The 25676-nt window shown below is 35.5% G+C and overlaps 1 long non-coding RNA gene across 11 annotated transcripts in view; it reads left to right on the plus strand.

The window, feature by feature from the left end:
* Nucleotides 1–19701, plus strand: part of LOC139588332 (uncharacterized) — a 64273-nt gene extending 44572 nt beyond the window's left edge. For 9 of the 11 annotated variants that reach the window (XR_011678635.1, XR_011678636.1, XR_011678634.1 and 6 more), the window contains 2 exons: nucleotides 4538–6570; nucleotides 19147–19701. This is a non-coding gene — a long non-coding RNA (uncharacterized lncRNA). The remainder of the gene's footprint in view (nucleotides 1–4537; nucleotides 6571–19146) is intronic. The other 2 variants (XR_011678628.1, XR_011678633.1) reach the window with 2 other exon arrangements.
* The last annotated feature ends 5975 nt before the right edge of the window (nucleotides 19702–25676 follow it).

Genomic DNA, 25676 nt, shown 5'->3' on the forward strand with positions numbered 1-25676 from the left:
TGTTAGCACAATGACTAAATGGCAAGATTTTGAATGAAATAGAAACATTTCAGAAACTTGGTAGCTTTGCTTCTCCCTCCTTTTGAAAGGAGAGTGTTTAAGCAGGTGAACATTAACTAGAGCATAATGGCACATGTTGACTTCAGGGTGAGAAATTTCTCCCATCCTCTTTTACTTTCTTTTGTAGATGTAATCGCAGGCCTCAGAAAGGGAACAGAGCATGGATAATCCCATGACAGCATTGTTATATTGAGAAATGGATAGTAAAGTGTAGTCATTCACAGTAAAGTGTTGATTAAAAATCTGATTCCAAGCTTATTCTGCATTTTAGCACTCCCATGAAATTCCATGCGGGCTTTAGAGGTGCCTTCTCTGCAGTCCCTAAGGGGAACAAACAGCTGCTTTCCCTTATAGTGCATGACTCCTGAAGACTAATGGGATTTGCTAACAGGAGAAAAATAATTTGCACCTGTCTATGCCATCTTCAGAGCATCTGGTCAATTTAAACCAATTTACATCGATATTCAAAAAGGGTGAATATTGATGTAATATTACACTTTGAAATTGGTCTATTCATTATTTATAATGGATGTTGCTATGAGTCAGTTTCTTTATGGACTGGCTAGAAGGAGGTTTACTTTTTTCTGTGGACCAACAGTAGTGTGAGAATTCTGGATTTTGCTACAGATGCTCATGAAGAACACACTTTCCCACTGTAAAAAAAGCTGCTGATAAATGAATGAAATGCAAATCCTGGTTCTAAATCATTTTTGTGCATACAATTTTTAATTGGGACACAAAATAGTCCTGAAATATTTTATGAAGTTAAGTTTCAAACAATATACAAACACAACATTTCAATAGTTTGTCTTCGATTTCTCACAACTCTGCCAGTTTCTAAACATTTGGAATGAAACTTTTCATCTGAGAGCTTTGTCTTAGCCTAAATTTCACAGGAAATCATCAGTAAACAGCCCATGGCCATTTTCTAGTACAAGGCTGAAAAAAATGCATTTTCTTTTTAAGTTAAAAACAAGTAAAAGAATTACAGTGGTGTTGCTGTCAAGCTTTAGTAACTCAATGTGGAAAAAGTGACTTGACATTTGGCACCAGAGCAGGGCTGCATTTTGAGTGTACCATTTACCAGCAAGTATCTGTGAAACCTACTGGCATAAATTGAATCTGTAGGGCAGATCAATATGCTGGATGAAAAGTCAGTGATATGTTCTATGAAGTGTGTATTATGTCCAAGAGCAGAGGCTGTGTCATGGATGAGTTGCCAATCATTTCTTCAATGCTCTTGAACATGAGGACTGTGTCTAATGATTCTTTGATTTTTATTTGGTTTACTTTTTTACATCAGAAGACACATACATCACGAGATAGAAAAGTCAAGTGCAGAAAAGTTAGGAAATAATAGGTTTTTTGTTTAATTACAGCATTAACAAAATACATATATATTAGGAGGGTATTTTGTTTTGTGTGCTTACAGTGTTTTGTTTTTGTGGGATATTTCTTTCATTCAGTGCTCCTGGTAAGCCTGGTGAACCATCAGGATGATTCAGAACCCTAACACACAGAGTCACTACTAAACTTAGAAGATATATAGTGGCAAGACAGGGCACAGGAAAAGTATTTCATGGTGATTGCCTTGGAACTATAGTGTGATTTTAGGCAAGTCATTGAAACTATGTTTTTTTAGTTGTGATCCCTGTAAGTATCTAGACTTAATCAAGACCAAGTCTGGACTTCCACTGAGGCTCACAGAGATCCATGAGATCTTCTTCAAAGCACCCTTCTGACTTCCTGACAATTTCACAGACAAAACTGCAAACAATGAACCTGACATTAAGTCTTGACTTACTCATTAGCTCTTTGTCTAGTTGCTTGTTCACTTTGAGCCAAGAGTAGGAAACAATACACTGAAAAATGGAATCCCACAGAGGTGTCTTGTCTTGAGCAGGATCATTACATAGATAAGTTTATTGAATGTACTTCCAGTAGGAGACTCACTCTGGAATTTCCCAACTCACCAGGCCTTAATTTTACAACTCTTGAATTTTATGAGCATTGTGAAACTCAGAAGTAGCGTGGAGCTTTATAATCCAAAGGTAAAATATACTCAAGAGAATAGTTTTATAATAGATTACGTTTTATAGAACAACACTATTTTCCTAGGTTTTTTGGAAGATTTGTTGGGTTTTTTCTTTTCAAAAGTAGGAGAATTATCACCTTCTTTTTTTCACCCTATACTTGTTTTCTCATTTAAGTCTGGACACCATGTGGGATCTCCTTTTTTCATTTGTTTGGTGCCATTCACAGTTGGTCGTTCTGATCCTTTCTCCTTCCAAAAACTTTCAACTACCCAACAGTTGTAGTATTCATTTTCCAATTGAAAGGTCACAGCTTCTGCTCTGCAGTGTTAAACAATGTCATTGTAGAAGAATGTCAAGAGAAGGCCAGTGAAGAGAAGGTGAAAATAGTGGAGACAGGAAGATGAGGAAACTGGTGTCTGCCACAGACTGGGGCCTTCTCAGTGTGCCTGGAAACTAATGGAACAGTGACAGGCTGTGAAGAACTGCAGTCTTGGGCAGTCCCCCCATTTCCCTAAAGATTGCTGATTCTGTAAAAAGACTTAGCTTAAAGTGCACTGGCCTTCCTACCTGCTGACCTTGTCTCCCTTTGTGTAAACAGCTGTTTTGTTGCTTGTTATTTATCTGCATGTCAACTGATTCTAACTTGCTTTGAATTTTTCCATTACTAGTTAGAAAGTGTACGCACTGAAGCATAAGGTGAAATCTCTTTTTTGGCAGTTACTTGGACACATTCAATAGTTCTCCTTAGTTGTTCACTATATAAGCATGATCATCCCATTATGAAGAGCCCTGGCAGGTTACAATAGGTACTGACTCTTATTCATGCCTGCCAAGCCTGTTCACTCAGCAGCAGGTGACATTTCCAAGAGAGTCTGAACAAGTCTCACTGTTAGGCAGCATCTTGCTGGTTCTCTCATTATAGCAAGACCTGATTTCCTTCATTCAAATATGCAAGTACTGGCAATAACTTCAGACTTTCTAAACTGGCTTTCAAGCCCAAGTAGAATTGGTTAGATTGCTTAAATAAAAAACAATTTTTAAAAATCCCCAAACAAACAAACAACCCTCCCCCCCAAAAAAAAACCCCACCAAAATACCACCAAAAATCCCCCCTCCAAACAAACAAAATCCCCCTTCAACTAATTAAAATACAGGACTTACTTTTTCATTTGTGGGTTTTCATGGTGGGCTCAGGAGTTTGGATACTCTTGTGAACACACTTCTGTGAAATACTGTATCCCACTTTTTTCATAGTCTTGAGACTGACTGTGAGGCATTAGCCTTTTTCACTTTTTAATGTTCTATTCAAATTCTATTCAAATATCTATTTGCAAATAGCTAGATGCTAAAGTAACTGGAAATACATAAGCTTCTCATAATATTCAATCCACAAATTTTTGCAAAGAATAAAAAATAGCAGACCATTTATCTGAAGGCTGTCCAAAATTTTTAATTTATTTTCTTGATGTTTTGCATGTGTATCTAGAAATTAGTGACCAATTGTTTATAAAAAAATATGGTATTTTGAAGACATTCAATTTTTAAAATTAATTTTCTTTTTTGTGACCAGGCTATGGTTATGCAGATATTCATAAACATGTATGGAAATAAAATTCAATGCTTTTCTTTCCCAGATTATTTCAGAATTCATTCATTTCTACTTCTCCTTTTGCTTACACCATAATGGTCCTCTGTTTACTATTAGGTCATAGAAATTATTTAAAAGGAATTAACTGGCCAAGATATCTACAGCCAGAATATTCGTCTTTCTTTTTGTCATACCCACTTATATTCCCAGTAACCTGAGAAGGATGACATTTTCAGCTGTATTGCTAATAAAGGTTATATCTTTGCTTGGTCTTCTTTGATTTATGTAGTTCCTTGCTTTGCTTTCTGAACAGAGAAAAGAATACCAAACTTTAAATTAATGGTTTGAGTTTTAATTTGAATTACTTTCTGATATGATACATTAATTCTCATCACCCACTGTGGTGTCATAAGTCTTCAGAACTGATTCAGGTGAAGCTAGGCAGTCTTATACCTTGCTGAGGTCTGGTGCTATAGCATTAAATAATTGTTTTCACCTGCTTTGCAATCTGAAGACACTTTAATTTTTCTGCTGGCAGGAAATGATGAAGGCAGGAATGCACTCAAAACTTTAAGTTCCTTGTAATTAAGATGTATTGGTACTGCTGAGCAAATCTCTCTATACACTATCGGTTTTGGACATATTTCTATTGCACTGCTATTCATTTTTCCCCTGCAACACCGTGGCTGATGACGGTACAATGATTCCTTGCAGATTTTTATTTGGTATAGCTGAAACCTATGTGGCCTACATTTGTTCTTAAGACAGATTTCTATACAAAGGTGGTAGAGAATAGTTTGAAAATGGATAGTAAGGTTCTGTATTGTATCACACACAATATTATATTTTTCAGAACAAATTACTACTACTTCACCATCTTGGCATACCTTTCAGTAGAAACTTTGGAAGAACTGTAATGTGCAGGTATGAAACAATGCATGGGACTCAATTACACTCAGTATAAACTAAAACACTGATACTTACGATCTTCTGAGTCACATTTGCTCAAAAAAATATATTGAAATGAGCAAAAACTTAACATGGCAAGGTTATTTCTTTATGAATATCTTATTGGCACTCAGAAATCTGATCTAAAATATCTCATTATCTCTATTCATAGAATAGTTTATGAACTTGTTTACCACAGAGAATGAAGAGGTTTCTTGTAAAATTTGTCCTAATTTAAGTGAATGCTAGTGATGAAAAATTAAATTATATTTACTACAAAATCCTCCTTCTTTCCTCACAGGTTTTATAAAAATGAAAGCAGCTGGGAAAAGAAAATAAATTGACACGCAGCATGCAAAAAACTGCAATATAAACCAATTTCTGGAACACAACAGTTTTCCCAGATATTTACAGTTTAAACTTCATTGCTAGGTACTCCTTGGAATGTCAATGGTCCCACAATCTCAAAAGGAGCTCCTGCTTTAGGTTGGGTTTTGCCAAGATACAAGTACTATGATTCACTTGTTCGTATTTCCAGGGAGCTGTTTAAATTCTCAACAGTCCTCCAACGATTTAAAAGTACTTAATATCTTTAATAAGAAAATTCAATATGTGACTCAGCTTTTAAACTGTGAGCATACCATTCACTTGAGGGAAACTTGAATTTTGCTAAAAGAAAATAGAAGATTTAGATAAATGTTAAATACTTTCAGTGCCACCTATTGGCTGATAATTTTTTTCAAATGAGTATCAGCTTCATAATTGTGGACAAAATGAGGTAGGGTTACTTATAGCAATATTTCTCATTTGTACTGAAGATAAAACCAGCATCAGAATCTATAATCATATTTGAAGACATTATTTCATCTCAAAGAATTTAGTCTTACAATTTTTTTTTCTTTTTAGAAAACAACAAATCTTGTGGGATGCTTCAGACATTATGATGTTATCAAACTTCTAAGGCATTTAGAGAATAAGTATGGTGGTGGGAGACATAAGAAGAGTTCAGGAATAGATTAAAACTTGCATTTTCAGCCTGAAAATGGAGCTTTATTTGTCTGAACATATCATCTAATCAGTATGGCCAAAATTAACTTTTCTGTAACGCTTCAAGCCAAAGATACTCAACTTCAAGCCAAAGATACTCTTCACTAGATCTCAGATTCCATTTCAGGAATATGCTGAGTTCTGTGGCATCTCTCAGCATTTAGGCATGTCCTTAACTTGCCTAAATGCATTAACATTCATAATTTCATCAGGAACATGAGGAATATCATTCAATTGGAATTACACCCATGGTTAAAAGTAACCTCATTATTGTTATCTGGAGCAAAGTTTGCCATTTTGCATGACTGAGGTTTACATATGTAATAATTTTTAAAATGTGTATGTTTCTTGTCTCTCCTAATGACTTGAGTTTAGGATTTCAGGTAAGATATCCAAAGGCTGTGTTCATACAAGGGAGGTTTATTTGTTACATACATAGTTATGAAGCTTGGTATTTCTTTGAAAAAGTGATAATTGAAGATTGCAATTATTTCTTGGTTCTAGGAATTCCACCTTTAAGTATGATTTATACAATTTCCTCAGTATTCTGAGGGGTTTTGTCTGCCTCTTGGATAAATTATGTCAGAGTAAAGTGATGAAATTTTGGCTCATAATTTCAAAGAACTGAACTGCTTTGAAAATTGGTCTTGATCATGGTGCCCTGTGTCAGACTTAGTATTCCACACAGCTCTTTGTTCATATTTGCTGAAACTTTTTTAAGAAGAGTCAGCTTATCTCTTTGATAACCTAGATATTTTAGATCAGCTGCCTGGGAAAAGAGCAGAGCTACACCTGTGGCCAGAGGGTCCAACCACTGCAAGCTGACAATGGCCAGTTCTTCCTGGGAGAGGGAATTTATCTAACTACCTGAGAGTTTGCAGCCTACTTAAGGTGAGCCTTTAAGTTCCTTCTGTAGTCTAAGACAATGCCTCCAGGTTGGCAACTTGGAGAGAAATCCTTGTTATAGGACAATGAACCCAAACAGTAAAGTATTTTTACAAGGTGCCTGTCCTGTATCAGGGGCTATACAGGGAATGCAGGTGACCTTAAATTTAACGCTAAAACTTTTTTAGGAGGCTGACATTTTGAAATTAATCTTACTCTTTCTGTCAAACTTTTTAACTCTGAACAGGTCCTTTGTGAGCATTTTCAATTGTCTCAGTTTTTTAGAAAAAAACCCCCACAAATTGTCAGGTCTAGGTTACAAAACTAATCTTGGGATAATGTCCCCAGCTGGGGGCAGGCAGGGCAGGACCTTTCTGGCTGGGGTCCCACAGATCATGGAACTGGCCCTGGCTGTTGAGTTCACCCTGTCTGGCCCACGGGCAGTCTCCACCATTCCTGTCCTCATAGTGCACTGACACTGTCAACATTTTGGCATTGATTTAATCTGTCCTTTCAGGTCTTTGCTACTCCTGGCATTAATTTTTTGCTTCTCCTTATGCCCTCTCTGAATCAGACTGCCCTTTTTTGGCACTGAAATGCAGCTAAGCAGCCTGAAGGCTATGAACTTTTGGCCACAGACTCAGAAGCCATGACAGAGGCTGAGTCAACAAAATGACTCAAGGCCTGAAATACATTTGAAAAAAGAAAAAATAATCTGTCCCATAGGATTTTAAATAAATTAGGTTTTAACGAATGACAACAAATCCTCAGCCAAAGCAGAAAAACCCCAGCATAGGAGCAGATGTTTTTTTCAGGCTAATATGGTGAAAATAACATAAACTCCAGTGCTGAACTATATCCATTGGTGAGGGAAGAATAGAAAAGTGCAATAATTATTTAATGACAGAAAAAATGTCTTACTCAGGGTTCCTCTGAATCCCAGCTTACTACACTGGTAATTTAATTCCCATTTCCAAACCTGATACTATATAGGCTGAACCAGGAATGACCCTTAGCTGTAGAAGATTATTTCCTGGCTAGGGGCAAAATCATGTGAGAGCATCTAATCTTGCCAAATGTGAGGACTAGGAAAATAAGTATGGAAGCTGATTTTCAATACTTCTGGTGTTAGAAGCTTTACATGAGTCACAAGATTTTGGTACTGTCATATGCAAACAAAATTTACATTTTAACTAGTCCTCTGGATAAAACTAAATGTGGACTTGGAATGCTATTTTCTAACAGAAAAAAATCCACTCAACATAGCTTTTTTTTTGATTAATGTTTAGATTCTTAATAGATTAATTTATTTAACTTAATTGGTCTCTAATATCCATAACAGTACAATTTTTCACATTAAATTTTCAAGCACATATATATCTGTGAATAAATCTTTTTTGAGAGTAGCCTCTGGCATCATTCTCACTTTGGTATTTCCCTTTTCCAAATGAATAGAAATCATGTAAAACTTACCTTTCAGGTGAGTTCTTTATAATTTTTGAATGTTTATATCGTTTGACTTAGAAAATCGTTCCTCCTGTCCTATATTCAAATAATTTTTAATAATTTTCTAAGTGAAAAACTTGTCATTACTAGGATTAATCTCAGCTGATGACAGTTGAGACTGCACAATTAAATACACTGCACAATTAAATACACTGCTCAGTACACTTCACAATTTAATACACTGCACAATTAAATTGTCACTAAAAAATACCCTTTTAACAGGGGTCATGATATTTCTTGGGTCATGACACTTGTTCAAGTATTATGGAGTTCAAAATAAATTATCTCCATATGTTATTAACTATGTTCATGTCAAAGACATAGGTCTCAACTGTGTTGATTTAAAATTTCTATTAAAAATGTCTAGTAGAGTCAGTCCCTTGAGAGCACAGTAGCAGTATAACTTCAGCACTAATCTGCTGTCACCAAGACTGTCCAAACAAAGTGGTTCTGGGTTTTGTCTCACTACCAAGTATGTAGGTACAGTTCCCTCTTTGTTAAAGATCTCTCAAACAACCAGTGTGCTGCTTGGATATAAAGTAATGAAAATTGAGTCTGACTCTTTTATACACACCAAACTGTTAATTCTTTGTTCTCCCTGCAGTTATTCAAAAAGATTATTGCTAAAAAATTAGGCTCAACTGCAATGGAATGTCATGAGGGAAAAAAAGAAAATGGTGGGTTTATATTGTTGAAGATTCATATCTATGGAATAACCTTGAGCCTTATGATTCCATGCATTTTAGGTCTCAGTTGTCTCTCCTTTACAAAAACTATGATTTTGCATCAGGTACTTGTTCTGTATCCAGAACAATGTCATAGAATCATAGAATGTCACTGAATAGCCTGGGTTGGAAAGGACTTTAAAGATTATTCAGTTACAGCCCCCTTGCCATAGATGCCATTAATAAACAGCCTATCACTATTTATTAATTATTAGAGAAAATTATTTTTGTATTGGCTCCTAAATGTTTTATAAGAGATTAGTTGGAATTCCAAGTCTCCAGAAATTGGAAAGTGCATAAAAAGCGGACTAGACTTATCTTGAGAGGGTTATTTTAGTTTTTTTTTAGTATTTTAAAAAATAACTAGATTATGGGGTTTAGGTGAAAATGTTAAAACATTATTTCTGTTTTAAGCCAGCTGAAAGCAAACTCTTTGTTGACAAGTCAAATAATTTATTTGTTTTAGCTTAAGACATTGTAGTCCAGAATTATATTCCCTGGATACCGTTAATGGGACGTTGTTGTATCATTAATTGCATCCTGAAAAGAGATGAGAAAAAGAAGAATCCCAGTTATTTTTCATAGGACAGCTAATAACAAAGTTTCATGGTATCTAAAAAATGTTTACTACAATTTTAAAATTATGTTAGGAAAAAATTCAAATGCACAACTGTTTCTGGACAGCTTGATTTTTATGTTCCACAGCTGTGTCGCTTCTATTTTTGTTGACAGATTTATGTTGTAGAATTTCAAAATGCAGAAGATTCCAAGCTGAGTGGATCAAATCTGATGATGCATTCTGAGAATGGTACAGTTCTCCTAATTCTTGTCTAAAAGCCTTCTCAGTCATCTTCTGAGTACCATCAGAGTGACTAGATTCCTGTTACTGCCGAAGCATCAGGTTGCTTAGTGTTTGTACCTCATAGTGTCACTAGGATAATGTACCATTTCATGTAGCCACCAGTCTTTAAAGTAGGAATTTTTTGGTTATTTTAATAGTAGCATGTTTTTCTGTGAAAGATTAATAATACTTACTGTTCTAAAGTCTAAACCCTTGGAGCAACTTAGACTGGCAACTGGTTTAGTCAATTAACTTCCAGGATCATTTCCACTGTGATAGTATTCTTATGGGACTTGACTTTCTTTAAGTCTGATTCTGGACAGAAAAAGGATAATTTATTTTATTAATTTGTACGACACAGATTACCCCTGAAAATTCTCACAATCAGTGCCTTGTTGATGGAAATATACTCTTCTTGGGACTTTTTTAAAAATATATCTTGATGTATTGATTTAGCAGCTGAAAAGGGCACAAAAAGTCAGTGCAAGGAAAAGAAATAAGTATGTATTAAGCACAAATGTGGTTTCTACCTCAATACATGCATCATATTTTCAATGTTTTTCAGTGTTTTCCATGTAACCCTCTAACATTGTCCTGTCATTAATTCAAAGAAACCCAGAGCCAACAGCTTCAAGACAAATAGCAGTATCATTGCATAAGACCAACCACATATAACTAAATTTTTGCTGCCTTAAAGTCAAATATCTCATCTAAACTTCTCAATGGTTCTCACCACTCTGTGCTCATGTGGAGAGCAGTACAGCCAGAGTTTGAGTGAACTCACACCTGGAAATACCTTTTTGCCAGTCTCTATTTGTGTTTGCCTATTATTTGGGGTTAGGTGAGATGGGGTGCCTTTCCCTCACCTTCTCTACTGTCCCTTCAAGGTTATTTAAATGCAGTGAGTATAGGAGAAATGCATGTGCCCATCTTTTTTAATCACATATTTTGTGAGTAAACATTTCACAGTTCTATCTTTTTCTGATATTAGTCATTATTTCCATTTTTTTGTTACTATCCTTAAAATCACTAATATTTTTAATGTTTTCAATTGAAAAAATTCCTTCTAATATTGTAAATCAGAACCTTATTTCACTGTAAAGGTGAAAGAAATGCGCACACTGCTACAAATTCACATTTTTATCAAATAATTGAAAATAAAATAATATTTTCTTAATCTAATTATAGCAAAAAGATAATTACTGTTCTTTTTTAATTGATAATTCAATCCCTTTTAGACTAATTCCTCTACCTAAATAGATGCACAATGACATGTTTGGGAATAAGTCTTTTATACTGGAGCCAGTGATGGAGCTTTTACAGTGAAAGCTGTGATGATTAGTGAAGTACAGCTTGATTCTTTCCAAATTTTGCAATGTCTTGTAAAATAAAGGAAGATTTATTTTATATTTACACATATGCTTTGTAATTATTTAATCAACCAAGTCAAAATTTTACAAATAAAAAACATTTGTCATTTCATTATGCATTGTTTGAGGCTGAAAAGACATTTGATTACCATAATTGAGTAATGAATATTAGCTACAGTGATAATCAAATTAACACAGAGCAGTAATACAGCATCTTTTCATAGTCCTTTTCCAAATGATATAATCCATGTACAAGCTGCACATGAATAATAGGCTAAGGTTAAACAAAGAAGCCTTTAATGATCAGCAATGGTGAAGTCAAGAGCTTTCTTCCAGATATATGTCTCAAAGAGGAATAGACCTCTTTTACTTAGAGGCTAAACATTAGGTTAAGTGAATATTAAATATTTCTTGTCTCAGTCCTCTGCAGTCCCTAAAAAAAATTTTTTTTAAAGGTTTATAAGCTTAACTTGTCCACTACCATTCCACATGGTGTTCTACAGAATCTTTTCACATACTCAGGAGATGCTTTCCAGAGGTGTGATTAGTGTTGAAGTGTGCCTGGCCTTGTACACAAATGTGAAAGATACAGTTATGCCAATCTGCCACTTTGCATTAGAAAAAGATGGCTTGCCTATAATGGTGTTTGTTGCTCTATTTTCAGATGTCCATTTTTTTTCTCTTTTTATTTCTGATTAAATTGCAGTATCAAAATGCCCCATTAAGGAATTCCATTGAAATGAACCAATATAAATTTTTCTCTTTCCAAGATCTTTCTGTAAGAAGCTTGTATATTTTATGCATTTTTAAATAATGAGTAAAAGTGTAGCAATAACATTAATAATTTTTATTATCCAGAAACACATTTTCTGATAATGCTCTGTCCCTTCCACTACTGTTCGAAACAGATAAAATGTTTCTTCCATTATAGATGAGATCATGAATCCACTGCAGAAAGTGGGAATGTTGTGACCTTCACTTAGGCAGGCATTTCAAAAGGAGGTTGTTGAAGTAAAATTTTATGCAGGCTGAGTCTTAATTGAGGGAGCTGAGTGAGGTTTAATTCCAGAAATCTGGATAATGCATAGGGAATAATTTTAATATTCGAAGTTCCAATACCAATGATTTGAATATTTGTGGTGTTTGAAGGATACAATGAAATTGTACTCCTATTATTTGTTTTATACCACATGGCTATGACTATGGAGAAATACTTTTCATTAAGTCTTGTTTTCATGTTAGCAGTATCTCTTTTCTTATTAATTTTAGTGAAGAAATATAACATGCATAACCATTTTTCATATATAAAGCTGGAGCACTTATTTCTATAAGAGACACTGTATTAGATAGTCTGTGGTACAAATAAGCCATATTAGAGCAGTCTAGGTAATTGTAATCTTTTGCTGAATTTATGCAAACACCCTACACAGAATGAGAAGAGAGAAGGCCATTTATTGTCTCCAATACTTCTTTTGACCCTTTTCCATTTCAGAAGTGGCATAATCTTGGACTTAATCTCACTGACCAAGGTATTTAAATCCATTGGACTTTAGGGCTGACAAAAATCCTAGGGAGACGCAGTATCTTCAAAATACCAATGTAAAATAAAGGACAAGATTTCAGGGTTTTCCACTGTGAAACTGAATCAGCCATTAAAGAAAAAGAATACATCTATGTCCTCTGAGCTAGGTACATTCAAATATTGCTATTTTCACTAGTCTAGTTTTTGGGAAGCAGGTAAAAAGGTAGATGTCAATTTATTTCCTCCAAATGATTTAAGTAATAACCTACTTGTTTTAATGTATCCAAACACCTCCAGACAATAGATAGTAATACATTATTGATACTTGGTAATGTTCCAGAACACCTTAAAATGCATCAACCATTTCAATTTGTGAAAACATTTTCTGCCTATTTGGCCACCTTGGTGTAAATTTAATTGTGAAAACCATTAATTCCTATATGGGGTTGCTCTTGATATGTATTTTCACTTTAATTTCAGAAAGGCAGAAAAAAAAGGCTTTAGTTTTTTTAAGAACTTAGAGCAGTGGCAGATAATCTGTAATTTGAAAGAAGAATATTTGGATGGAAAAAAAGTGGTAAAATGTTGCCCTTACTTTTCTGATTCCAGTTTAGGATTTGGGGTATTTTTGGTGGTATTCAGAATGAAAATACGCACTTTCTGGCAGTAGGTGTTATGCTATACTGAACTGCTTGTAAAAGTGTAATTAAGGAGGAATTTGAAGAAGAAGAAGCTCCTCAAGCTGATTCTCAATGCTAATAATTGAAGAAGATAATGAAAAGTTTCCAAGAGTGTAGGTATATGTTTGTGCTCTTAATAATTCTTGGTGTACTTGCTCATATTGTTGTATTTGAGGAAATATTTGTCAGAAGTCACTTACACTATGCTAGGTTTAACATCATTTTGCAGTTTTGTCACTGAATCTTAAATAAGTTTAAAAAATAAAATGTTGGCTTGCTCTGTATCTTGCCTATTGCACACTATTGTTGCATACATATTGAGGAATGTAGCTTCATAATTGACAGATCTTTCCTGACTGCTTAATGAAATCTTTCTCTCAAATTCCCAAAGTAAATAATGATTCTTGTGATGCACACACACAGGTGAACTTTTGTCATGGATATTAGAAGGTAGTACAGAATTTATGGTTTATCTGTCACAGTCCTTTCAATACAGCACTTCCTCCCTGAAGGATCTTTTAATCAGACTAATTCAGCTCTGCTCATACCTGCTGTCCAATACATTATAACTCCCCTTGACAGAGGTGTGTGTTCTAATGCCAAAACTTGGTCATCTTCCTTTTCTGTTCAGTAATTGAAACCTGACACACTTTACATGCCTTCAATGCCCTTAACCGTTGTTTTAATTCTATGCAATGATTGGGTCATTCAAGATATATCTTTTTACAAGGCTATATCTTTTTATATCTTTTATTTTAAAATAAATTTAAATATCTTACAATACACAGTATCTTTCCAAAACACTTGAGATTAATGAAGGATCTTAGCCTGACAGTTTTGGTTATTTGATCTTTGGTTATATGAGGTATCAGAAATTTCTGTGTGCACCAAGGTACTGACAGTGCCCTGGCAAGTCCCCCCTGTGGCCTTTACCCATTCAGCATCTTCTCTGACTTGAGGGCTGCATCAGTCTCAGGCTCTTGCCCTTCTTGGTCCTTCCTGAGTTACGTGGTAGGTTTGCTGCCCCTGGCCCTGCCATTCAGGCAGAGATTTGTCAATGCATCTCCTCTGTGCTGCATGGTAGCTCTGACCTCTGAGGTGCTGGATGGAGACTTTCCTTTCCAACCCAAAGAAAGATGGGTGTATGCCCTGAAGAGGGCTTACAATTCAGAGCCCTGCAAGGGGGATCCACTTCTGAGGGGTAGTTATTAAGACTCAAGTCTCTTCTGAAGTTGTGGTGTTTTTCATTCTAGTATATATTGTGACTGTTCAGCAACTAATATTTTAGCTTGTTCTATTTCACTAGGACTCTCTTTCTGAACAATTCAGTATTCAGTGTGCTCTTCCAGTGAGTAAGGAGTGGAAATTGATTTCTATCCTGACTAAGAGTATTTCATCTCCTCACCACTACGTGCCCTAAAAGCTGCCAGCAGAAGTGGGTGGAGACGTATCTTTTTCTTGTGTAGCATTAAGCAAAAGAAGAAAAAATAGAACCTGTTTCATATACAACACTAAAATTATTTTTTGTGGGAAATTAACCTGAATATTAAATACTGGAATACACAGTTTTCCATTGAGAAAGTCTGTGAATTAGTTGTATAATTTCCAAGCTTAAGCTCTTCTCATTGTCCTTCAGCTTCTCTTTTCTTTGCAATATTATTTCACACTAAGCCATGAAAATGTTAAGAATCATGCATTGTTCTTACAGAAATTTTTCCCAAAGCCTACCAGTACTAGAGGAATATGAGAACTGTACATGCCTATTTCTCGCCTATAAAGATGAAATAATTGGGGCCATTATTCAGGTTTCTCTTCTCTTCCTTCTGAACACTGGTAATTTGGCAGTGTTTACACACATCATGACTTGAGTGCCAAAAAAGAATCTGTAGCTGTCACTGAATTCAACTGCTTTCACTGTGCTTCTACTTATAATGGATCACATGCAGAAAAGTAGAGGCAATGAGTTATGCTATTCATAGAGGGATTTAAAATACAAATATATTTGGCTACTTGCTGACCCTCCTTAGAACACTGTAATGATGAAGAAGAATTAAGAGAGGAACATCCCTCAGCAAAGTGAAAGACAGAAATGAGTGCCTTTCTATCACCAAGAGCCATGCTATTGTCCAGGAAGTTAGCTTATAAAATGGTTCCTTGAATAAAATAAGTACTTTTATCACCAATAATGCCTATGGATATTTTTTTTCACTGTCTTCTTACTGGCAAGGGAAAATCCTGCATCAGTATTTGACACCCAAATTTGTCCTAGTGTGAAGTAACTTCATACTGCAGGTCTAATAGCAGCCCCCCAAAGAAAATTTTTTTTCAAAATGCTACATAAGTTTTCAAAGATATCTTTTTTCTAGTGGCCACAAAGATGAAAGATAACCATGACCAGGCTACAAAATATTTAGGAATTTGTAGACCTGGAACTGAATGTCAGGAGAATACTATGAATTCAAATATAGGTATCATTAACCTAATTTCTATAATGCTGATATCTTTAGCCTTAAAAAACAAAGAACAGTTGTTTGTATATTTACGGTATTTTGATCCTGGATAACAGTGGGGGAAAAAAAGAAAGAAACAATTGTTTCCCAATATAAGAATATCACAAAATCTCTTTTAAAATAAGCTCTAGTTCTTAATACTCTGGAATAGGCATCACTGTCCTGTATGAAGTTAGCATTAGTTCTGAAGTTTGTTTTTTTAATGTGTCTATAAAATCAGCTAGAAATTTGACAGCTGTATGCACGCAAAATTATGTGAAATTCGATTATATAGGGGAATTGCTTCAAGCATGCTTTGACATATTTTTTCCTATGCCAAGCAGCATGTCATCAAAATTATATGTTATGATATAATTGTATCTATTTATGTTATATATCTATGAAATTTTCATATTGTAAAAGGTTTTTTTAGTGCATAAAATCACAGTAAGTCAAGAAATGGTTACTTCCCAAGAAATGAAAAGGGGTTCCTGGGGATTCAGAACTGCCTGAATTTTGGAAAGTTATTATTATCATAGCCTTTTCTCCAAAGTGGAACACCATTCATACAAATTATTTAGGTATGCTCATCTGAATGTGCCTTACTAAGAAAAAAGAATGGCTTATTATCATGTGTTCTGGTCTCCAGCAATATATGAGATCATACAACCAGAATTAAGGATCACACAAGTTTCTTAATTTTCTTCTTTCTCTTAAAAGACACAGGGTAAAATAAGGTCTTATGCAAGGTAGAATAAATTTACAGTTATATGAGTCGCATTATGTGGATGATATTTTGCAGATGGCCACAGAGTACACCTGTATCCATTAGAAAAATGCTGTGAAAAAAAGCTTATTTAGGGACAATAGAACACTTATACCACATAGGAAGTCATATTGGTTTAATGTGATATATTGCAGGTATATATTGTTTACTTCAAGACACAAGCAAGGACTCCATTGTCCTTGGTGCCACAGGGAGCACACATTTAGGAAGGACTTGTGGCAATCTTCTACAGAAATCTTCTAGAATTCTTGTCAACAAGAAAAATCCTACCAGTAGGACGCCGAGGGCAAGGAGAAGGTAGCTGAAGAAATCTTTCGGTGTCATCCTCAGTACCTTTCCCCTTCGGGTACCTTTTCCACGCGGTGGAGGTGTCCCCAAGTTGAGATCGAGTTGCCCTTCGTCCTCTGGTGGAGGTGGCAGTGGCACGGGTGGTGGAGGAGTCTCTGGTACCGGGGCAGCGGCCGCTCGTACCGCCAGGTCTGCGGTACGGCGTGTGTCCTCTGTTTTTCCCTCCGGTTTCTTTGGAGAGAACTGGGCATTTTGGAGTTGACTGGCTGCACCCCATTGGTTGTTTTGAGATCCAGGCGGGGTAAATCTGTTCCCAAGCAGGATTTTATGTGGCTGTGTTGCCACAGCCCCAGTTTGAACATGGCTGGAACATTTCCCAGATGAGAGGAAAAGAATGTCATAGCCAGAATTACGATCTGCCTAGCAGACACAAAAATAATTGTACACAAGTGTATACATGTGAGGCCTTTACTAGGTCCAGATTTTGTCTCAGTTATTTATATAAATGCCAGATCTATGGCCAGGCAGTGTTGGTGTCTGCTGGGTATTCCCCCCATCCCACTTAAAGTGCCATCTGCTGTTTCAGATATCTGCCAAGTATATGGATTAAGTCTGCTCTTTCCCATTTATGTCACGTTATTAATAATGGTAATGAATGTTTGCTAAATGATAGTTGCACAGACTGTAGTGGTAAAATTCATGGTCACACATTCTTGTCCTTTGTCTTATTTGTCTTATGAGTGCCAGAACTCTAGACATACTTTTCAATTCTCAAATATTTATTTCTCCTAATGATCCCTTCTAATGTCCCAACATATCATAGTGCTTTACAAAATATTACTCCCTGACTCTATGAACTGACTGCATGTACATACCCATGCATTTTCAACTAATGCAGGCAGTGAGTACAGAAATATAACAGGCTCCCCTGTAGTGTTCCCCTGTTTCACATATAATTTGAAGAAGTCCATCTTTTCACAATCCCAATGGTAAAGATAGAAAAGAGACCTTCTCCATAACTGCCCTGATGTCAAATTTTTTAAGCCATTGTGATAAACAGTGTGCAGCATGTTTTGGTATTTCAAAACATGATAAAATGCAATTAATTTAATTTTTAAAAGCCTCACACGAGGGTATTTTTCCCCCTTTCAGTAGATCTTCCTTTTAAATTCCTGAGGTCTGAAGACTCTTACATCTATAACATAAATGAAGGAAGTTTCAAAGGGACATTCCATGTGTAATTTTTTTTATATGCAATTCAGTTTCATTGTAACTTTGGATACTTATGACAGTTGCATGATATACACTTCACATATTTATGGTGATTATTTTTCCACTGAAATCTGGTATCAGACTTCTGTAATGGGACAGTGCAGAGTAATCAGAAGTAATCACATCTTTGCCATCAGAACTGTCTCTCCCAGTGTTCCCAAGTGTGTATAAAGAGCCATTTAATCACTAACTCTAATATGTTTTTTGGCAATTTCATTTTTTGTTTCACCTTGAGAGCTACAGTGAGGTCAACCTGCTTGAGTACAGCTTTATACTCTGCTATAATAACTTGAATATTTTTAAACCTACATACATATGAGGTCAGTGCAAACTGTAAATATGTCTGTTGTTGGACCAATACTCTTGATTTTGTCCTTGTTTTCTGACAGTTCTAGTAGCTTGTAATAAACTTTTGGATAGGATTTAGTAGCTAAAGCAGACTTAACTAAGACCAGGTCCCTAAAATAAAAACTACAGAAATGAAAAATGGTGGTCAACTTCTGCTTAGCCTTGGAGGTGTCACAGGTCCATGAAAGATTTTCTTTTCACATGCAGGACTTTGAAGTATTCAGGAAATTATCAGCAAGTTATCCAGCCATTTAGGGTTTTCCACAGTTTTACCTAGTGGGCTTTAATCTAGTAGCTCTTCCCAGGACATGTCTTATGCACTTCAAGATGGAAACATGGAATCATCTGAGTTGGAAAGGACCTTAAATATCAACCTTGACTTCTATGTTTAACCTCCTCCATTGCCTCCCCACCCTTACAGTAAAGATTTTTTCCTAATATTTAATCCAAATCTCTCCTCTTTTAGCTTAAAATTATTTCCTCTTTTCCTATCACAATCTGCCCTTGTAAAATGGCATGAGAGGACACTGCACAGATGGAGGGATATGCATTTGGCCAGACTATCTGAATTCACATTCCTTTTTTGACCTCATTCTGAATTGCCCTGTTTCACAGGAAACTACCTGTGAAAGAGGGGCTTTTGTTGAAAGCAAAATACTGAAAAATATCACCATATCCCAGAAGAGGAAACACGAGGCTAAAAATCATGATCTTCTTCCTTTTGCTCTTTTCCCTATGTTCCTGTTTTTCCAAGGCAGCACACCCTGGCAGAAGGTGGAGGAGGGAATGAACACCACAAAACAACCATGAGACAACGAGCGTTGGTGCAAAAGCCACGGAAGGCAGAAATCTAACTCTCTCTCACCAACTAAAAACCAGGCTGCAAGTGTGAGACCCCTACTGCCCTTGAGGAAAGGCTGTGCTTTTACCCTGGGATAATGAGAATTTTTCCATGTATTCAAGGGGGAGAATGAGGGTCAATGATTTGTCTTTGGCTTTCTTGTTGAGCAGCGCTCAGTGCCAGCTGCTGGTGATTGTATGCTGCTGGGTCCCCTCTCAATGCATGTCTGTTTTAAAATTTTTCCTAAGGCACCAGGAGTCCCTTCGGGATCTGCTGGGGGGAATAAATGCCTAATGTGGGACTCCAAATCACATCTTCAATCTGGCATTTTTCCTTTGAGTATTTTTTTGTAAGGGATGTTTACAAACTGGCACAATGACCTGACTTTCCTTTTCTCTTTTCTTTTAAACAAATAGAAACAATGTATGTGACTTATTAAAATTACAATAAAGTAAATAATAAAGGTGGTCTAGCTTTTGTCTGTCTGTTTCTCTACACACAAATATTTTTGGGTGCTGTTTTTCAGTGTATGACTTCTTTCAGACAGCTAAAGAATAATATAAAATAACTTAGTCTCCAAAGGGAAAAAAATACATATATTGTACTTAATCCTGAACCTTTAAGATAGCTAAAAAATATATAAAATTGATTAGTGTCCAAATAAAAAATTATACACATATCATACTTAATTTGGAATCATTAAAAAGCATTAAAAATTTAGATTTAGAATATGGGTCTTGTTTTCTAATTTTGGATAATGACAATTCTAATTTTATAAGTGTGGTTCTCTGTGTAATATACGTATATATACATATGTCAAGTCACAGAATGTTGGTTTCTGAAGTAAATAGCAACACATTCTACTTTTTATTTCTCTCCACTTGAAACCTCTATTGACTTGCTGAGTGTCTTCTGTGTAAGACTTTATAATTGGAAGCAAGCTCCAACATTTGAAACTGCTCAGACTTGGATCTTAACTCAGGTGTATATCATATAGTTTATTTGGAAATTAATACTTTGTTACAAATATGTTTTTCACATCCCAGTGTGGGATGTTCATACTCTCAATTATTCCAACTGTTCAAATTAAGTTATTTATTATTAATATGTCTACAGTGAGGACATTGAATAAAGCATAAAGACATTTTTACTTTTGCATGCGAATATAGATCTTGTTTCTATGAAAGTATAATTCTACATATTATACTTAATTTGCAAGGTATAGCAGGAAGGATAACTTGATTCGCTCATTTGTCACCATCATAGTCATCCTAAGCAATAGTTAACTTATTCTAAGTATTTCTTGCATTAAAAAGAGATAAACTATGAAAGATAACTGTATATCTAATATTAAGGATATTGGTAATGTAAATACTTCAGAATGAAAGTCTTAATTACCTTTCAAACAGGCATACACAGAGGGGATGGTGAAGACATTTGTAACCAGTTGGCAAAACAGAGAAAACAAAAAGAGAGAAAACCATCTTATTTAGTCTGAAAAGGGAACAGAATTTTTTCATTTTATCATTGTGTCCACAGAGAGCTATTTCACAGCAGAGTTACAGAATTATATGCACTCAGACTTTTTAGATCCATCAGAGCCTGTGTTCCTGTATTCATTTTTGATAGCTAGGGTCTGACAGGAATATTCTCCATACTGACAGAGACCCTTCCTTTGACTACAGCTTTTCTTAATCTCCTTGTATGATCTTTGATGTAGTCCCAATGCATGTAAAAATGTAATCCACATGTTTTTAAGTTCTCCTCACAAAATTAGTACTACAAAACCAACTAATTCTATTTAATAAATTCTGAGAAATATAAACTTTACTTTTACAAAGGCATCATCATCCTTCAAACGAGTTTGAGAGAGCATTTCTCCTAGAGAAAGAAAGTGGTAAATGTGGCAGGTACTGTAGGGGTGGTGAAGCAAAAGTTATAGGCTTTCCTGCTGTCTTCATCTGGTCAGTTTTAAAATGGCAAATACTATCAAACACGTTTTCCATCAAACCTTAGCAGCTGTGCAACAATGAATACAGAAAGGCACACCTGCCATGTTTTTCATCAGCCGGCTTGGCTCTTGGCTCCCACCTGGAAATATGGCACAAATTCTTGCCCTTGAAAACAAGTCACACTTAGTGCTATTGTGGGCCCTATCCACCAGACAAGTCCATCCATGCATATGGCTCTAACAAGCTGGTACCTAAAAGCAGCAACCCAGAAAGAAAATCACAGAAAATCATTTAACTCATCAGATATAGCTTTCACTGTCACATGTATTAAGGTAGAATATTCCCACAAATTATTTCAATGTCTCTACCAGTGTATCCCTTCTGCTAGCCTTTCTCTTTTAATTTCCTCTTCTCAGCATCAGTTTGACAAATGTTTGGTGGGTCCCTTCTGTGCCAATGAGTCATTCACTGCAGAATTACTCTGCTTCTGTTTGCTTTCAACTGGGCTCCACTCCAGATACATGGAAATATGTTCCTTTGATGCAATTATAATTTGATTTTCTGGATACCTTACTGAACTATTGGCCATTTGTTTTCTCCTGATTTTGGGATAAATCCACCTCATAGCTAAGTTAACCAACAAGAATTTCTCAAGCCTAATGGTGAGACAATAAGGTTCAGCATAATAAAAGAGAAGCAGATGCTACTTCTGCAATGCTCATACTTTGCGGGCGCACTGGCTAAATATGATCAGACTCAGTCCTCTTCCAGCTTCCCACTGCCAGCCCAGAAAGTACCAAGTGTGTTTCACCCCCTTATCAGTTGCAGAATAGATGAAATACAGTCTGTATATCTAGCTTTGTGAATGAATCTTTTTCACAGGTTCGGGTATAAAGTTCACATAAGACCTTTAGAAGTTTTAGGGTAAGCCACATTACCAGTCAGTGTAAGCCCTTCTTTGATGAGTTCTCCTTAACATGGAAAATTAATACCAGGGTTCATAATTTATTAAACAGGAAATTATTTTTAAAAATTGCCAGTTTTTGAAGGTTTTCAAATAGGCCACAAAGATCAATTTTATTTATTAGTCATGGTCATTGTTTTAAAATCCTAGTTTACTTTTTCTAGGCCTTTTCCAGTCTTCAGAATTTTGAAATTAAATGTTACTAATCAGTTTAAAGCTCATCTTGTTGCCTTACTCTGAAAAATTATAATTTTAATTTTTTTTGCTTTAATTGTTAGCACAACATAGAGTATGTTCCACTTGCTTTTGGAAAGGTGATGGCAGGAGTCCATTGTTGGATGTCCAGTAAAATTTTGTTTCAGAATACCAGTGCACCTTTCTAATTAATCTCCAAATTCTGTATTTATCTATTTATCATGTGTTGCTTTAATTTACAAGCTGGTTTTAGTTGGAAAAACCTATATTTTTTTTTTTCTGGAGAAAATTAAGCTAGAATATATTCTCACATTGTAATTTACTATCCTTCCTTTTTTTCCTTGCATAATACATTTGAATGATGTAGACAAGTCAAGGAAATAAATAAGAAGCCCAAGAGTGTGAGTATTTATGTTGACAATTTTCTTCCTGAAAAAGACAGAAGAAAGGACAATGCTGGGCAACCTGTTTCATTCTCCTCTTCAATTCTTTGGGTTTTTTGTACCATCCTTTGGCTCTCCCTCAACAGCTCCAGCTCTCAGGCAACTTTTGCAATTGCATATGGCTCTGGTGTTTGTGTAGTTCTTTCTATATGCATAACAGATAGAGAAACAGATAAAATGCAGCAAGGGTTAGTCCCTTTTACCTCTGTTCTATTATGATACAAAGCTAGCTGAATCACAGGAAATTGTGCTGGGTTTATAAAATCAGAAGTATATTTTCTACGTGAATTCATGCAAACGATTCACAACAGAAAGTGAAACAAAGTAGTTTGACTTTCCCTTCTCAGAATGGCTTTTTTTTTCCCTTTCCATAAAATGCTTTAGCATGTTTTACCTTAATTTTAGATCTAGCAAGATCTTACCATCAGATACAAAAATATACCTAAATTGTGGCTCCAGGACTGAACATGACCTTCACAACTGCTCCCCACTCTTGCCTTTCTTCCTCACACTCTGCTTGGGAAAGAATTCTAGATAGATGGGCTGGAAGACAGTTTCTGTGCCTGCCAAAATATTCCCTGACTGGAGTGATCAGAAGACCAGGACAGGGCAATGTACTGTGAGGCACTGCTGCCTGTGCAGGTGTTGCCACCACCTTTCTTTAATCAGATGTATTCAGTACACCCTTTGCCCCTGCTCACTGTCTGTTCTCCATACTATACACACATTGGGATTTATTTCCTGTGGTGTAGAAGCCATGTGAAAATAGGCATGGAAATGGTCATGACATCCATTCCTTCATCGGCCTAATAACGATTTGGATGATCGGGTTGTTGTACCTGGACCAGATCATTCTTGAGTTTGAACAGTATGGAAATAGAAATGTTCTTGAACTTTTCTCTCAAATTAGTATTTTTTAAAGCAAGGACTTATTTGGTCTTTTTTACTGTGATCATCCATTGGTAAATGGCCTGACTGTTCAATTCATGCAGTGTTTGATTCACTGAGTCTCAATCAATGCAAGAAAAGTTTGTCAATTCAATGAATTAAGTGGACTAGTTCTTAGTCAGCTATATTCAGTGATACTTTAAAAGTTAATATATTGGGCAGATCTACTATTGAACTTTAAATATTATTTTTTAGTGTAACTTCATATCTCACATGATTCCCTTCTATAAGAGGATAATGATTGTGTGTTGTGTCACAGTTTTTTTATGTAAACTGTAACATTCATTTAAAAACAGTAAAAGGTAATCGCCAATAAGTCCTCTGCTGTGATCTGCCTTGAACACTTGTTTGGAAATCATTTTCTAATAAAATACACAGAATTTTTTGCCTTAATCAGATTTTTCTCAATGTAAAAGATGATCCTTAAAATTCTATATCTGAAAAGTGTATATAAATGGCTCTTAATCTTTTTGCCCCACTGCATACCATAGTGAAATTAGGAAAAAAAGTGAAAAAATACTCAGCCAGTTTGTTTTTCTTTTTATAAAGCTGATGAGAGATGCTGACTTCTAAAGGATGTGTTCCAGGAGTTGTGCCAGGGAAGCAGCTAGATGATGTGAGTGATAATGATACAAAGACATGGAAGGAAGAACAGATAATGGAAAAAAATGAAAACAATCAAGGGAAAGAATTTGATTATGGCACTGCTTGTGTCAGTTGTACAAAAGGAAATAACTGGTCTAAGAAGAAACACTTATGAGCTGAAATGAAATGTGGATTTGAAGGCCAAGATACCCTGTTTATTATTAGTTTTACTGTTTCAAAGTGACAGCAGCTGTTCTAAGTTAGCAGCATTTGTTACTACAGAGCTACAGTATTGTTGTTTTACAGCTTCTGGTTCCCTTCAACACAGACCATTTTCCTAGCTGTGTAAATATTCATTAGCAAAACTCAGCCCTCTCCATTTTCCTTCTTACCCTAAAAAGACTCAAAAGGAAACCAAAGACTATAACTACTTCAGCCCTTAGGATGAAAATTAGTTTGGTTTTCATTCAATTAAGCAGTTTAAATGATAGCTACTATGAACAGTTCTCTTCTCCAGCAACAAACGACAGCACATAAACAAACAATGCATTTACTGCAGAGACAGATGAAAGGTCACATCACCTTTTAAACAGAAGTATTGGATACAAATTGTGCAGTCAATTAATGGGTTGGTTTTCTCTTAGTAATTCTGAAGCAATAATCAGAATAAAAATGGCAATAACATTATGGCAAATGCAGCCTCTACAAGAAAAAAAAAACTATAAATTTTTTCTACTTAACATTCTTGAAGTATTTAATATCTGCTTATGAAGAAACGTGTGTCTTACAGAATTAAGATACTCCAGGGAAACGTTTTTCACCAGTAAAGAATCAATGTTATCCCTCATTACTGTACAATAAAATCAGCTCACAGCATCACTCTACAGGAAGAAAGTACTGTTGTCTTGTTTTATAGGGAAAAAATTTAAACTATTTGGCCAAGATCACACAGACAGTCTGCAGCAGTACCCAGAATTCTTGGATCCTGATGTAATATGTTGCTCTGACTTTTCCCAAGTCAAAAAAAGAAAAAAACAAAAATCAAAACAATGCCAAAGAATCCTAAAGCTTATGCAGTGGCGGTAGGACCACGAGTAGCTAGTTGATTTTTCAATTCCATTTGAATCAAGATTACAAATAAATCTGCCTCTAAAATCTATAAACAACTTAAAGGCTGGTTTATAGTTTCTCTTCTGCCATTCTGTTGTATATCAAGGGACATTACAGATACTCATTGCCTGAACATTTTAACTGTTTAGTAAGTTTTTCCGTGCACAATTTAATTCTGTATGCAATTTTTAGAGTTAGAAGCCTAAAGACTCATAAAACTCCCGACCATATGTTCCCTTAATCTTC

The sequence above is a fragment of the Agelaius tricolor genome, unplaced genomic scaffold, assembly GCF_023055355.1.
Source record: "Agelaius tricolor isolate 1412-34295 unplaced genomic scaffold, bAgeTri1.0.p SCAF_3, whole genome shotgun sequence".
Taxonomy (NCBI): domain Eukaryota; kingdom Metazoa; phylum Chordata; class Aves; order Passeriformes; family Icteridae; genus Agelaius; species Agelaius tricolor.